At 47.0% G+C, this 16,736-nt stretch overlaps 1 long non-coding RNA gene across 2 annotated transcripts; it reads left to right on the top strand.

Annotated features, from left to right (window-relative positions):
- The first annotated feature begins 496 nt into the window (after nt 1-496).
- LOC122081588 lies at nt 497-4,060 on the top strand. 2 transcript variants are annotated; one of them, XR_006141128.1, is made up of 4 exons: nt 497-629; nt 2,911-2,982; nt 3,156-3,241; nt 3,835-4,060. It is a non-coding gene; the product is annotated as an uncharacterized LOC122081588 (long non-coding RNA). The 2 variants fall into 2 exon arrangements; XR_006141127.1 differs by lacking the exon at nt 3,835-4,060 and having other exon boundaries at nt 3,156-3,734.
- Nucleotides 4,061-16,736: the final 12,676 nt, after the last annotated feature.

Raw genomic sequence — 16,736 nt, 5'->3', positions numbered from 1 at the left:
GAAGTTACAGCTGTCCTTCAAATTCATAACCCATCATTCCTTTAGAAGTTCTAGAGTATTGTTGACATAATCGACAGCTCACACAGATATTTTCCTAGTCCTCTTGGGCCTAGCACTGGTACTTGGCTGGGTTGTATCAATTCTTGTTGTTACCCTTTCTCCCAATTCATCATCCCTATACATATTTCTGCATCTGTTGCTGCACTAAATCAGTCTGAAATTGCATTAGTGTATCACCTCACTCTGGCAAGTCGGATCAGCTTTCCAGAGTTTCAAGAGCTTTGGGTTGGTTCTCCAGCTCACATCTGATTGTGCATTTAATACGGCTGTCATGCATCGTATTTTCAACACAAAATCCGCGTTGATCGCCCCATGGCACTCCTCATTTGAGGCTCTCATTGGGCACGTCAAATGTCTCTTGATCGTGGTCGTCTTTCTTAGTGGATCTGGTCCATTAATGCCACTGCCTTTCAGCTTATAAATAGGTGAGCCCCCTTCCTTCATTTTTCATCATGGTCAGATCATTGAATCTCGGATCGTCTCAATAGTGTTCGGCTCGGTGTTGGAAGCAATTTCGGCCCGATTATTTTGTAGGCACAAACTTCGACATGTCATTCCCCCTTGAACTAGTAAGTTATTTAAGTTATTGTTCACTTTTGATTTCTCTTGATTTGCCTCAATACGTCCCTGGTCAAGGTAGTGGTCATATCTATGTGGCCGAGCCTCCAATTGATGAGGTTATGTCCGATTAGCCTCCCCCCATCCATAGTTAGGCCAAAGTCTTCCCAAGGTTCGGCCTAATCCCGAGGAGCCTGTAACCTCGAGCGAGGCTATACACTGACGAGTTTGAGCCCTCGGACAGTAGCCCCGAGGCGGAGTTCAAGGAGGTGGACAGTGATGAAGGTTCGGCCTCTTCTTTTGGGCCAAGACATGCCGCTAGAAAGATCTGGGGGACTCTTTCGGTGAAGTCTCTAGATAACCTCAAAGTGAATTTTGGGATTCCTAAGGAAGTGGTGATCTGGGTCCCTAACACATGGGAGTCGACAGACGCCGACAACATTGAGGTGGCCCTCTATGATGTGGCTTTTTAGAATAGTCTTAGGATTCCAGTGCCTGGTGTAACACCCTGAATTTCGGGACATCTAAACCTCAATATTAGGACTTGTCTGACAAGAAAGATACTGAACTGCATACCATGAACCTCCCGCATATAGCTATGTAGGGTGGAAGCTGACAATTTAAAAGGCTAAGTAGGAGGGGTGAAATAGTCTGTAGGTGTGGAAATAGCCCCACAGATGGTAGACTAACCAAGTCAGGGGTTTAGATTGCTAGGGACCAGAAAAGAAGGCAACCGGCAGACTGCCTGCTGGCAAATCAGTCAGCCAGTTTAGGTGGCAGAATGCTCAAAAATTGAGTTTCTCTTTTGTGGGTCCCACCCTTTTGTAGTGTGATTTTACCCAATTTTACCATATGTAGGGGTGTTTAAGGGTTTAAATGCACCAAACAACATAGGGAATAGTGGGGTCTACAATTAGTTATCAATTTTTAAAAGAATTATAATAATGAGTTCTTTTTAAGTTACTAGCCAAACAGACCCTAAGGTCTGATTTAGCCATTAAATAAGGGAAAGTCAGCCACTGTTCACCTTCCTTTTTCTGCTGAAATTGTATGAAGCAGAGAAGAGAAGAAAAGGAAGAAGGAAAGAGTGGAAGAAAAGAAGAAGAAGAAGGGAAGAAGAGAGAGAGACGGTGCTACTGTTGCTACCACTGCTCTTCTCACTTGTTGCCAATGAAGAGAAGGCTGCCAGAGGTGCTACCATGATTGGAGAAGGTACCTGGAGATGGACAGCTACACCTAAGCATCAACTACCCTGCCTGCCTACCTCAAAAACCCTATATAGGTAAGATACCCTAACCCATTTGAGTGAATTGAGCTAGGGCAGAATTCGGTTAGAGATAGGGTTAGTCTAAAATTGAAATTGGGAGTGAAAAATTTCATGTGGAAACCCAATACAACCTCCCACAACAAAAACTCCAATTGGACTCCAATTGGGACCCAATTGACTGTAGGGTTGTCCCAAAAACCCTATATCATAGGGATTTTCCCAATTGGATTAAATTGATAGTAATTGGTAGTGAGATTGACATCCACATAATCCTAATTTTGCCCAGAAGTTGGTAGAAAATTTAGCTGGTACACCTAAGGTGCAAATTGGGTGAACTGGGACCCAACTAACCCTATGAATTGCCCTAGAAACCCAAATTGGAATTGGGTGATAGTTCCATAGGATATAGTAATTAAAATGAAGTGTGTAAGACAAGGTTCAAGTACAGGAATTGCCGAAAAAATTCTGCCAGGGAGAAGACAGGGTTTTAGGATGAAAATAGCCTATTCTACCAGGGAACTGGCCAGCCGGTTTGGCCCTAACAGAATAGTGATTTTGGGACAGTGTTGGTTCCAAATGCTTGATAAACTGCAAATGTGTGACCCAATCTGCCCAAAATTGCATGTATGGTATGAGGGTATGGTTTATGATTCAAGTAAGGAAGAAAATGTCAGGAAAGAGCTAGGTTGTGAAATACTAGTGTTGACCTACCTGTACTTGGAAACCCCACACAAGTGCATTAAGGAGCCAAGGATATTATAGACAAATCCAGTTAGATAATTAGTGATCTAATACCTATAGGACTGTTCCAGTAGTTTAAGAATTGACTCATTCGCTATGTGGGTTGGGTGAACAACCTACATAGGCATTAGAAGTTGGATTGGTATGCTGGCTCAATTAGCTGAAGGAAATACTGACTTGAGGTCAGTGTGCTCCTTATCAGTTGAGTGTTTATTCCGATGCAGAAATTTAGCTCTAAATGATTATGAAAATAAAATTAATCTCAAATATGATTGGTTATTTAGGAACCTGAAATATATGGTGATGATACGCGTGATCGGGAATTCAGCGAAAGAACACCAAATTTGGGAAATCAAGTGAGTTGGTAATTGTTTTGTTTTATAGAGTGTTTTTATACTTTTGTATTTTGCATGGTCATGTGGAATGTGATGCTTATTGTGTTATGGATTTATTTTATATGAAATTATATATTTCACATGTTGCATTGTTTAACCGACTTTGGTGTGATTGAGGTTTTATGGATGTGTAGCATGATAGCTGTGCGGTGATGGTTGTAATATTGACAGTCTGAGGCATGGTGTGGCTGAGGTTCTTTTCGGTATCGTGAGCTCGAAGGTTAGTGTTACAGTTATGACCACAAATGTATGATTAGATGCTATGGATGCATGTAGATGCATATGGTTCGGATCACATCTCAACGCTATAATCTCATGCCAATAGGGGGTAAGGTATTGGCTAATCCCACTCGGTGGTAGGTCGCAGAGGGCTACTACATCCGGATACAACGTACTGTATCCTAAGAGGGCACAACATGGTACGACATACTATACGCATGACTGTCGGACAGCATGGGAGACCGATGATGGTGTGGGATTTCGGAAATATGGTTGTCAAGGGTTACTACTATTTAGGGGTTAGCTGGGTGATCGAGGTTCTTTCCGAGACTGGTTGACTTGTGCTTGCAACTAGCTTGTATCTCTAAGGCCAAATGTACAGGGTAGGGGATACTACCTAAGTTGCTTATAACACTTATACCCACATATTAAGACCTAGTAATTAGAATGGAATTTAAATTAATAAACAGATCATATGGCTGTGCTTCTGTGGATATTATTGTGAGTGTGTTTGCATGATGATGTTATGTGTGCTTGCATATTCACCCCTCACTGGGCTTGTGAAGCTCACTCCTCGTTGATATATGTTTTTAGATGGTGGAACCAGAGCAGAGACAAACAGAAGATCAATACAATTGTGAGGCTGTGTCTACAGGACACATTGCAGTTGGATGGGATTTTCTTTCTACTTATTTAGTTACTTTTATATTAATGGTCTGTAAGATTTATCTATTTATTTGTTAATTATACACCTATAGGAATTTCATTTTGGACCTGTATTTATGAATATCATTGTAGAATGGTCATCACCTATATGCTTTATGTTAGATCAAACACCAAGAAAATACGAAAAATAAACAAATAATAGATCCACAACATAGAGATTTAACGAGGTTCACATACCGGTGTGGTGTGCCACGTTCGTGGGAGAAGAAAAAGATGTTTTACTATGCAGAAGAAAGATTACACCTAAAAAGCGACAAAAAAACTCACCCTGAAAACCTTAGCCCCCAAAATACAATGACTATAATACCCTACTTCTTAAACCTGGTCTGATTACGCGGTTGACCCGGTTTAACCATGCAGGAACCAAACCAGAGGGAGTTAGAGCGGGTTCCTTATGGGCTATGATGGCAAGGGTGACCTTAAACACCGGCTGGCCCGACAAGTCCGAGCCAGTGCCAGAAGAGACGGGAGTGCCCAAGCCGTGTACATGCACCTACCATAAGGTCATGTACGGATAAAGCAGGTATTATAACCGTATTTTAAGGTATATATTTATACTACATCGTACGCTAGGGTGGGGTTCACGCTGAAGCCCGAACTCTGTCAAAATCCCAAGTTTTGGCCCTCAGGTGGGCGGACAGGTGGGCGCACCCACCCACCTGAGTGACCCATCCATGTGCACTATTCTGTTATTTAGGAAGTATATATATATATATAGTATTTATGACTTTCTATTCTTTTCATTTATGACACCCGTACGTTGGTGAGGATAGTAAAGAGGAGAGAGAAAAGAAAGGGAAGAAGAAGGGAAGAGAAGGGAGAGGAAGAAGAGAAGGATTTCAGCGGTGCCGAAGCTTAATCTTCCCATTCCGACGCCGGAAGAGTGATCTTCAACTCTAGATCTACATTTGGAGGTAAGCAAAGTCGGGTTCCTTAAACATTCACCATACCCAAGCTTAAACCCTTGATTCGAGTAGGGTGTCTTAAGATCTTGTAAATCCCCTTTGAAATGATGAATCTAAGGTTTAATAGATGATTTATGTGTTGATCTTGAAGAATTTGAAGAGGTATTGACAAGGTGGAAGAAGCATTGTGGGTTTAAAGTGATTTGGAGGGTTTGAAGTTATTCTTGAGCAAAGAAGGTAAGATGGTTTCCCATCACTTGAATCTAACCTAGATCTAGGTTAGAGCCATCCTATAAGACTTGAAAGTGTGAAGAATGAGTTGGAAAAAGCCCCCATTTGAATCCCCAAAGAATGGAGGAAGTTGAGAAGAAATAGCAGTTTTCCCGCCAAGACCGGTGGGTAGGACCGGTGGGCCATCTGGCCCGCCTGTGAGCACCCACCTGAGAGGGCAGGGCCTTTGGGCACAACCGACGGGCCAGACCGACGGGCCTAACCGACGGGCTAGCCTACCCGCCGGTCCAAACCGGTGGGTAGAACCGGTGGGCCAGACAACCCACCTGTCTGACCCACCTGTGTGGCCCCGAAGGTGATTCTTACGTCCGATTGGACCCAAATTGGACGTGCGACCTTCTTTTAACGTTCTAAACATGATTTTGTCATCGGATCTCGTTAATTTTGATTCCAAATTGGTGAGGTACTAACCCCGCTCAATCATGCTAGGTTCACCAAATCCTACGCTTCTCGCACCGGATCTCACCCGTACCGAACGGGAATCCTTGCACACTACAGGTAAGTGGGGAGAAGACATTTGGCCTTGTTTCAAGGCATTGTTTGGCATTCATTTAAATGTATCTAGTCTAGTCATGCCATCATGAATATACTATGTAGATTAGTCATCCTCCCATTGTTATGCATGTGTGATATGTTACTTTTTAAATGCCAAATGATGAAATGTTTATGTGATGAATGTTGACATCATGGTGCATGATGCATTGATAGACTAGATGTCGTAGTCGGCTTGTAAACGAGTGCATTGGTGGCCCGTGGAATGGGACGCAGAGGCACTATGCAATTGTACTATTGTCATATAGGAGCATGCGGTTTAGGATTTTCACCATCCCGTGCTACGACCCTTCCCAACAGGGGTTAAGGTGTTGGGTTATCATTTGGGGGAAAGCAGTGGTCGCGGTTGTCGGGTCACTGTGGCGGTTAGACATAACACCCGACGGGTCATTAGGACAGTCGACAACCCCGGTGGTATATTCAAGAGGGCCAATCGTACTGCTTTTAAATTGCTGGAGTCAGCACCTTTAATTTCAGTCATTTACTTTTCTATTGAGAGACGATGGACGGCATTGTCTTTACTTTTCTGAGTACTCACGGTGGGCCTTCTCCGACAGCCCTATGGGTGTATCGCGGGATGGAGTTCGCGGCTCGTACCCGAAGTATACGCGCACTGTGGCTATAGTAGCACTAAACCAAAGACTTAGTAATGTTGCTTAGGAGGATGTGATTTAAAATGTATTGCATGGCATGTAGTGCATATGATTGTGTTTTGATGTGTGGACTGCTGTGTGGTCCATCTTACCACTTACTGAGCTAGTGAGTTCATCCCACGGGTACCCTCTTTTTAGATGATTTTACAGGTCATACATCTGAGGAGCACGGGGTGGGTCCCATAGTCGAGTTTCCTGAAGAGGACTGGTGGGCCCCTGAGTTAGAGCACGGCATTGACTGCTCGTGCGAGAGTTGTGCTGTGGGACAGCAGTTCTGATGTCGTGTTGAGCTCCACTTCTGAGGCCGAGCTGAGCTCTACCATGTGATGCCGAGCTGGGCTCAACCCTTGATGCCGAGCTGAGCTCTAACCTTTGTTGCCGAGCCAAGCTGTGTACTTTGATTATTTTGATGGTTTCCTTTATGTACTTGATATGTGAATTGTATTTTTATTGTGTAAATATCATGCCTTCGGGCCCACATGTATATAACTATTGTATCACAATTCGGGTATCAAGTATTATGGGATTATTCACAGGTAAAACCTAGTCTTTCGCTAATCTGATGAGCTTATATTAGTTGTGTGTATGCTGTGGTGGAATACAATATCCGATGATCTTGGCAGGTTTGGGTTAACCGGTGTTAACCCGGTCACTAGCCCGGTTCAGTGTGAACGGGGTGTGACAATGACTTTCTTAACAAGACAATAGTACATTATATACTCCAAGTCGCGGGTCAACCCATGGGGTCGCGGTCAATCTAGTCGAACTATACCCCTTTGCTTTCATCACAGATCTCAGAAAACTTCCCATGTAGGTCACCAAAATATGTCAAAGCGGGTTAATCTTCAAAACATGTCAAGAATTTGAGACAAGCTTAACAAATCTCACATTGGCTTAAATTCTCCTCCAACAAACAACAAATAGCTAAAATCTTTATCTTCTCCAATAGCCCTCCAAATGGCTGAACTCAAACACAACAAATACCAAATAAGTTCGAGCATTGCTCGAACTTACCAACACATAAAGGCTTAGTCAACATATCAATTGGATTGTCTTTAATACCAATCTTTAACACTTGAATATTACCTTAAGCAATTATCTCTTTGATAAAATGATACCGAACATCAATGTGCTTTGTTCTCTCATGATACATCGGATCTTTAGTCAAGTGAATAGCACTTTGGCTATCACAATGGACAATAGTCACCCCATGATCCATGTTGAGTTCTCCAAACAAACCTCTAAGCCAAATAGTTTCTTTAATTGCCTCAGTCACTGCCATATACTCTACTTCAGTAGTAGATAATGCAGTTATAGCTTGTAAAGTAGCTTTCCAACTAATTGTGCTTCCCCCAAAAGTAAATACATAACCTGTGAGTGACCTCCTCTTGTCAAGATCACCTGCATAATCTGAATCAACATAACCAGATAAACTATCAACATTCCTCCCAAACTCCAAACGAACATCAGAGATCCCTTTAAAGTACCTAAGTATCCACTTTACTGCTTCCCAATGAGGTTTACCTGGACATGACAAGTATCTGCCACCACATTGACAGCCTGTAAAATTTCAGAATGAGTGCAAACCATAGCTGTCACACCCCGTTCACCCTGAACCGGAGCGGTGACCGAGTTAACACCGGTTAACCCAAACCTGCCAGGATCATCAGATACTGTATTCCACCACAGCATACACACACTAACATAAGCTCATCAGATCAGCGGAAGACTAAGTTTTACCTGTGAATAAATCTCATACACTTGATTCCCGAATGGTGATACAATAATTATATACATTTGGGCCCGAAGGCATGATATATACACAAAAAGAATAAAATTCAAATATCAAGTATATACAGGAAATCATCAAAAACCATCAGAGTACACAGATCGGCTTGGTATCAAGGCTGTAGCTCAGCTCGGCATCAAGGGTTGTGCCCAGCTCGGCATCACAGGGAAGAGCTCAGCTCGGCCTCAGTAGTGGAGCTCAGCACGGCCTCAGAACTGCTGTCCCGCAGCACAGCTCTCGCACGAGCAGTCTACGCCCTGCTCAAACTCCTCAGGGGTCCACCAGTCCTCTTCAGGATACTCGACTGTGGGACCCACCCCATGCTCCTCAGATGTATGACCTGCAAAATCATCTAAAAAGGGGTGTACACGTGGGATGAGATCACTAGCTCAGTAAGTAGAAAGATGGACCACACAGCAGTCCACACATCACCACACATCATATGCACTACATGCCATGCTATACATTTTAAATCACATCCACCTAAGCAACATTACTAAGTCTTTGGTTTTAGTGCTACTACAACCACAGTGCGCGTATACTCCGGGTACGAGCCGCGAACTCCCTCTCGCCGATACGCCCATAGGGCTGTCGGAGAAGGCCCACCGTGAGTACTCGGAAAAGTAAAGACAATGCCGTCCACTGGCTCTCAACAGAAATGTAAATGACTGAAAATAAAGGTGCTGACTCCAGCAATTTAAAAGCAGTACGATTTGCCCTTTTGAATGTACCACCGGGGTTGCCGACTGTCCTACATGACTCGTCGGGCGTAATGCCTAACCGCCACAGTGTCCGACAACCGTGACCCCTGCTTCCCCCCAAATGGCAACCCAACACCTTAACCCCTGTTGGGAAGGGTCGTAGCACGGGATGGTGAGAATCCTAATACCGTATGCTCCTATATGTCAATAGTACGACTGCATAGTGCCTCCGTGTCCCATTCCACGGGCCACTAATGCATTCGTTTCCAAGCCGACTACGACATCTAGTCTATCAATGCATTATGCACCATGATGTCCACATTCAACATATAAACATCTCATTCAATTGGCATTTGAAAAGTAAACATAGCATATATGCACATCAATGTGTGAAATGACTAATCTATATAGAATATTCATGATGACATGACTAGATTAGATATAGTTATATGAATGCCAAACAAATACCTTGAAACAAGGCCAAACGTCCTCTCCCCACTTACCTGTGCGTACAAGGATTCCCGTTCGGTACGGGTGAGATCCGGAGCGAATCGGGTAGGATTTGGTGAACCTAACATAATTGAGCGGGGTTAGTACTTCACCATTTTAGAATCAAAATTAATGAAATCCGATGTCACAATCGTGTTTAGAATGTCAAAAGAAGGTCACACGTCCGATTTGGGTTCGATCGGACATAAGGATCACCTTCGGGGCCACACGGGTGGGTCAGACAGGTGGGCTGTCTACCCACCGGTCTTACCCACCGGTTAGGACCGGCGGGTAGGGGCCCGCCGATAGTACCCGCCGGTGGTACCCGCCAGTTGGGCCAGGGACCCCTTGCTAGGACCGGTGGGTAGGTACCCGCCGGTCCGGTTGTACCCGCCGGTGGTACCCGCCGGTTGGGCCCGAAGGCCCCCTGCTTTCTCAGGTGGGTACCCACAGGCGGGTAGGAGCCCACCGGTTGTACCCACCGGTCTTGGCGGAAAAGACACTGTTTCTTCCCCATTTTCTCCATTCTTTGGGGAATCAAATGGGGCTTTTCCCCACCCATTCTTCACACCCTCAAGGTCCTATAGGATGGTTCTACCATAGATCTAGGTTAGATTCAAGTGAGGGAAAACCATCTTACCTTCTTTGCTCAAGAACGACTTCAAACCCTCCAACCACTTCAAACCCACAATGTTCCTTCCACCTTGTCAATATCTCTTCAAATCCTTCAAGATCAACACATAAATCATCTATTAAACCTTGGAGTCATCATTTCAAAGGGGTTTTACAAGATCTCAAGAAACCATACTCGAATCAAGGGTTTAAAGCTTGGATATGGTGAATGTTCACAAAACCCAACTTTTCTTACCTCCAACTGTAGATCTAGAGTTGAAGATCACTCTCCCGGCACCGGAATGGGAAGACCGAGCTTCGGCGCCGCTGAAATCCCCCTTTTCTTCCTCTTCCTTCTCTTCCTTTCTTCTTCCCTTTCTTTTTTCTCTCCTCTTTACTTTTCTCACCAACGTACGAGGGTAATAAATGGAAAGAAAAGAAAATCATAAAGCCTTATATACCATTCCTAATTAAGTGAATAGTGCACTTGGATGGGTCACTCAGGTGGGTGCAGCCACCTGTCCTACCCACCTGAGAGCCAAGACTTGGGATTTTGACCGGGTTCGGACCTCGGCGCGAACCCCACCCCAGGCATATGATGTAGCATACGTATATACCTTAAAATACGGATATAATACCTATTTATCCGTACATAGCCTTATGGTAGGTGCACGTACACGGTTTGGGCACTCCCGTCTCTTCTGGCACTGGCTCGGACTTGTCGGGCCAGCCGGTGTTTAAGGTCACCCGTGCCATCATATCCCATAAGGAACCTGCTCTAATTTCCTCTGGCTTGGTTCCTGCATGGTTAAACCGGTTCAACCATGAAATTAGACCAGGTTTAAGAAGCGGGGTATTACACAACATCTTTCCATCCAACTAGGTAAGCAACACAGGAACAATTTTCATGCTCTTGACAAAGACACTTTTGGCCCATCGTGACCCATAGAGGTATCTATGCATAGTGGTTCAATACACAAGCAAAGAGCCCACAACCACAAGAAAAACAATAGCCACTCACGCGCATTGCGTCCACTACCGACACAATCCACCGCCAAACCTACTACAACGTAATAAGGATTTGGTAGAAGAAAAATCAATGGCCCCGCTAAGCACGAAAATCACAACAATCAACAGGGGTCGAGGGACTTGAGATCTATCTCCACCTACAAGCTTGCAATTTTCTTTTTAAAAACAAAAGTGTGGGGGGTGGGGGGAGGGGGAAGTGGAGGGACTCGTGATCTGTCTCCACCTGCAACCTTGCAAACCTATGTTCTCCAGAGACCCACGTTAATGTCGCATCATAACACTGGTGGCAGGAGGCATGCAAATACCTCCGCACCCAGGCACGACTTAGAACGTATTTCTCCAAATACCATAAAGGCCACAAAATCGAGCATGGGGAAAAAACTCTTGCAAGCAACAAACCCACGAGAATGTAATTTTCTTTTTAAAAACAAAAGTGGGGGCAGGGGAGGGGGAGGGACTCGTGATCTGTCTACACCTACAAGCTTGCAAACCTATGTTCTCCAGAGACCCACGTTAATGTCGCATGATAACACTTGCGGCATGAGGCACGCAAACACCTCCGCACCTAGGCACGACTTAGAAATGCATTCCTCCCAATACCAAAAGGCCACAAAACCGAGCATGACAAAACTCTTGCAAGCAACATACCCACGAGAACGGAGATTTTTTTAAAAGCAAGGAGGGGGGAGGGAATCATGATCTACCACCACCTACAAGCTTGCAACCTATGTTCTCCAGAGACCCACAACGTCATTGTTGTATTAAACACTTGACGCAAAAAGGCATGCAAGCACCTCCACACCTAGGCCCGACTTAGAAATGCACTTCTCCAAATAGCATAGGCCACAAAACCGACCATGAAAAAACCCTTGCAAGCAACAAACCCACGATAGTGCAATTTAAAAAAACAACAAACAATGGGATGGGGGGGAGGGACCAACCAAATATTTATTGTGCACATTGACTTGACCAATGATTCCGTCAAATGTAGATAACACCCCACCCCTTGCACCATGACCTACATATAACAACAAGCCCTAGAGCAAAGAAGGGTGCAAATGTGTGACTTCAACCACGCTCGTAAACAGTGGCACTAGCACAACTACACACGGAAGGAAGCAAAGCACGTCAAACTACCACACTGCCTAGATGGGATTAATCAACGGGGCCAATGCTTCATTTGCACGTTTTTCACATGCCGTGACTCCCTTTGGGCATGCTGTACAAAACTAGCAAAAGTTGCAATAGGCTGCAATGAGGGTGTACCTACAGTGTGCAGGCAGCCATGCAAACCCACCAGCACGCATTGGCCGGCCAAGGTGCAAAACAAGGGGCTAATCATCCTGACCCTCATGCCATGTTGCTGTCCTTCACATGCCATGCAACTCTTGGAAATTCTGTGTGGCTACTGGAAAATGTGGCAGCAGATATGCAAGGAGCAATGCACACCCAGCAGCACTCCATGGCAGGCCACAGCGCACATCGAAGGCAATCATCGGAACCAACGTGCCTTGATGGTGATTTTCTCATGCCAAGCCTATCTCGGACATGCCATGCGGCTGCGGGCGCATCTGGCGGTAGCTGTGGGGGCACGACAGCACAAGGCAGGAACCCTTGCGCACCAATCAGCCCAGGGTGGCTGGCAACGGTGTGCGGAAGAGGGGCTGAACATCGGGATGCATTGGCCATTTCCTTGTTTTCAAATGCCATGCCTCTCTGGAAACTGCTGTGCAGCCATGGACACGTGTCAGCAACTATGGGGGCATGGAAGCGGTAGGTAGGGAGCGAAGGGCACCTAGCAGCACACGGTTGCAGGCATTGGCGTGCGGCAGATAGGCTGACCACCTGGACAAACGAGCCATGTACTTGTTTTCACATACATGCCAAGCCTTTGTTGGGCTTTCGTTGCGGCTACGACCGCAGGAGGCAACAGCCATCGCGACATAGCAGTATATATTAGGCAACCACGAGGGCAAAGCAGCACGCCGTGGCAGGCGTAATGCACACCAAGGGCAAAATCTTCGAAACTAACATACCGTGAATGCGTCTTGCATAGGCGATGCCACTCTTGGTCATGCTATACGGCGTTTGACACATGCGGCGCAAGATGTGGAGGCACTGCAGCGTAAGGCAGGTAGCCCTGCGCGCCCAGCAGCACACACTGGCAAGCAACTGTGTGCGGCAGAGGGGAAGACTGTCGGGACGGACGCGCCATGTACATGTTCTCACAAACCACACCTTCCTTGGAAATTCTATGCGTCGAGGGGCACATGTGGCATCAGAAGTTGGGGCGTGACAGCGCATGGTACCCATCCATGTGCGCCCAGCAGCCCATGGTGGCGGGCAAGGCCATGCGGAAGAAGGGGGCGGTGTTGCATGACAGAAGGGGTCACCATTCGCAAGCACGTCCACCTTCGTAGAGCATGCTCTGCCGCCACTGGCACACGTTACAGCAGCTGCGGGCACATGGCACGGAAGGCAGGCGGCCTTGCGCGTCCAGCCGCACGCAGTGGTAGGCCTCAGCGCACACCGAGGGCTAACTCATCGAAACCCACGTGCCATTTCACTTCTTTTACCATGCCATGGGTCTTTTCGGATTGCCTACCATGCCCCCTCATCGTCTGCTGCCCCTCGGTGCGGCCCCTCAAAAACCAGCCTGGGAGTGACACCCCCCTCCCTCAAGGTAGCTCTTATACTCTTTGCCCATTTCCAGAAGGAGACATGACCACCCCCCAAAAATATAGCGTTCTATTTTTTGAGCTACAAATATCCAAATCAAATGAAACTTGGTAAGAAATTAAGGAAAAATCCAAAGATTATTTTCATATAAAAATCAAATTCTTCGGATAAATATTTATTTTTTTATTAATTTTTTAATATTAAAAAACATATTAAATTCAAAAAACTATGAAAAATCCATTTTAATGTATTTTTCTGAAAACTAAATTTCGGATGTCTTCCAAAGGTTGACAGAATGTTCTGAAAAAATATTGGACCATTCCAACATATTTTGATATTTTTTATTATTTTATGATTGAAACATTACGAAAAATACCCAAAAAAATGGAAATGCGGGGTTTAAGTGAAAATGATTGTACTTTGGGTGCCAAACTACGTTGTGCGGGCATGGCCTTGGCGTGTGCAGCTGTCGGTGCCTCATGTGCAGCCGAAGGCTGCTAACGAGCCTCTGTTGCATGGACCATGGGGGCCACGGAAGCACCCATGTGTGAGCCACATGTATGCGGCTATGTGCACCGCGTACAAGACCTGGGATCGATGGTGCGACAATGCGTGCAACCTTACGCGAGCCATATGCCGAAAAGCCCGTGGCATGTGCGGCCATGCCAGCTACCAATATCGACGCATGGGAGGCCGTGCCAGCGAACTTGCTTGCGGTAGTGCACTCATGGGCGGTGCATGTGGACCACGCAACGCAACCTTGCGCGCGGCGGTGCAGCCGTGCCTGCAACCTCTTGCGTGGCTCTTCCGGCAAATCCCGAAACCTAGCGCGCGACGACGAAGCGATGGGCGTGGCACATGCAGCCATGCATGCGACCTGGGGAGCGGTGTGAAGCAATGCACGCAATCTTGCGAGCGCCAGGGCAGCAAGGGGCGCGGCATGTGCGGCCATGCAAGCAACCTTGCGCGGGTTAGTGCGGCCAGAAGCGCGGAATGTGCGGCGTGGAACGTAACCTTGGGCGCAGCCATCTGCGTGTCATGTGCGCCATGCGCGCAATCATCCGCGCGGCGTGTGTTGCCACGCGCCAAACCATGTGCGAGGCTTGTGCAGTCGTGGTCGCAGCCATGTGAGCGGAAGTGCGGCACGGGCAGCAGCCCTGCGCGCGCTGCCCGCACCATTGCCGTCCGCCATGTGCACCCGGGCCTCCCACCTTTCGTGCGGTTGAGCAGCCTTTCCAGCAGCAGTGTGCGTTGTTGCCTGCCGCTTACGCGCGGTGTGCACCTTTGCCCCCAGCCATATGCGCGCGGTAGCCTGCACCCCTGCGCGCGATAGTGGAACCTTACCCCCAACCGTGCCCGAGGTTGCGTGCAACCATGTGTGCGGTATTTCAGCAACGCCCGCATCCATGCGCGCGGCAGCCTGCCTTGACGCCAGCAGACTTAGCGCGCTAGTGCAACCTTGCCCTCGGCGATGCCTACGCCTTTTGCGTCCATGCCAGCTGCCTTCCGCGCGGTAGTGCAGCCATGCCTGCCACCATGCACGCACATTGTGCTGCCCTGCGTGCGGTACTGCCGCCTCGTGCACTGCCTTCATATGCACTTAGGCACCCTTAGGGGGGCACGCGTTGGCATTGTCATGGGCACGTATATGTGCACACTTGCGGCATTCAAGAGCAGAATTAAGCGACACTTTGGCTACACTTGGGTGCACGCTTAGACACACTTATTCAACACTTGCGGGCACGTATAGGCACATTTAAGGCGACACTTGGGGCATTCGAGAGCATGCACAGGCACACTTGGTTGCACACTTGGGCAACAGTTGTGGGCAGCATGGGCACATCTAGGCAACACTTGGGCCATTCATTGTGCACTTGTAGTCAACACTTGGGGTGTTGTGCGGCCATTCGCTGTGTACACGTGGGCACACGTAGCCAACACTTGGGGCATGCGTAGGCACACACTTGGGCCATTCAAGAGCACGTTGTCGATGCTTTAGACCTTTCTAAGCAACCGCACCGGCACTTAGCACTTTCACTAGCGCTAAGTCAGCCTAACCACCCTCCTTAAGGGACTAGGGAAGAGAAGAAGTGAACACAAGAGTGAGTTTGAGAAGAAAGAACCTGTATAGCACTAGAGAACTCTTGAGTACAAGGCTTGAGAACTCACTTCCTTGGTTGAACACTCTTGGTTGGTCCTTGGTGAGTGCCTTTGCCAAATGAGGCAACACCTACCCCAAGTTACAATAGATGGCTAAGATATTTACAAATGTCCTCCATCCAACGGTTGGGAGGAAACTAGAAGCTTCCCACCTCCTTAGCGGAGCTCTAGAAATCTCTCCCAGAATATCTCCTGTGAATATCTTCTACAAATATCTACAATAAGATATCTATTGTTACTACATCTTTGTAGAAAACACTAGAACTTGGACCTTACTTAGCCCAACGGCCTAAGTCCATGGGCTTGGTGAGCTAGGCCCGTGGGCCTATGATGGGCAGGTCGTGACACTCTCCCCACCTAAATCTGCGACGCCCTCGTCGCAACCTCCTTGTGGTACTTTTATTCACGAGTCGTCTCCCATCTCGTCTCGCTCTCTGGTCGCCCCTTCCACTTGACTAAATACTCCACGTGAGGAGATAGTTTGTGTCTCTGGATGATTGGATCAGCATCCAAATTAGCCTTCCCCTCGCAAGGAGTAACGCCTATTGGGGTCCTTGTTGTAGTCACATAACTTGAGCCTCCTACAACGTCGTCTGGTTGTCTCCGTTCTCTCGTTTGCATCTTCCTCTTTATTGGCATGGATGGCTTGCTCCCAAATTCTCCTTGTCTTGCCCTCCCGTCCAAGGGCAAGTACGCACCTAGCCCCTGGATGGTGTTGGCACTTGTCTCTAGGCTTGAACCGATTCCTCTTATCACGCTTGTGCCTCTCCTTTAGACATGTCATGAGAGGTAGTGGCTTCCCTCGCCGTTGTCCTCCTACTCTTCCCATACTTCTTCTCCAATACGAGCTTCCACCTTATCCAACTCCTTTGCATACTTGAGCCTTGAAGTTGGCAACCATCTCCTCTTG

Source organism: Macadamia integrifolia, chromosome 6 (genome assembly GCF_013358625.1).
Source record: "Macadamia integrifolia cultivar HAES 741 chromosome 6, SCU_Mint_v3, whole genome shotgun sequence".
In the NCBI taxonomy this organism is placed as follows: Eukaryota; Viridiplantae; Streptophyta; class Magnoliopsida; order Proteales; family Proteaceae; genus Macadamia; species Macadamia integrifolia.
The sequence above is the reverse complement of the archived record's forward strand: the minus strand, read 5'-3'. Positions and strand labels throughout refer to the sequence as shown.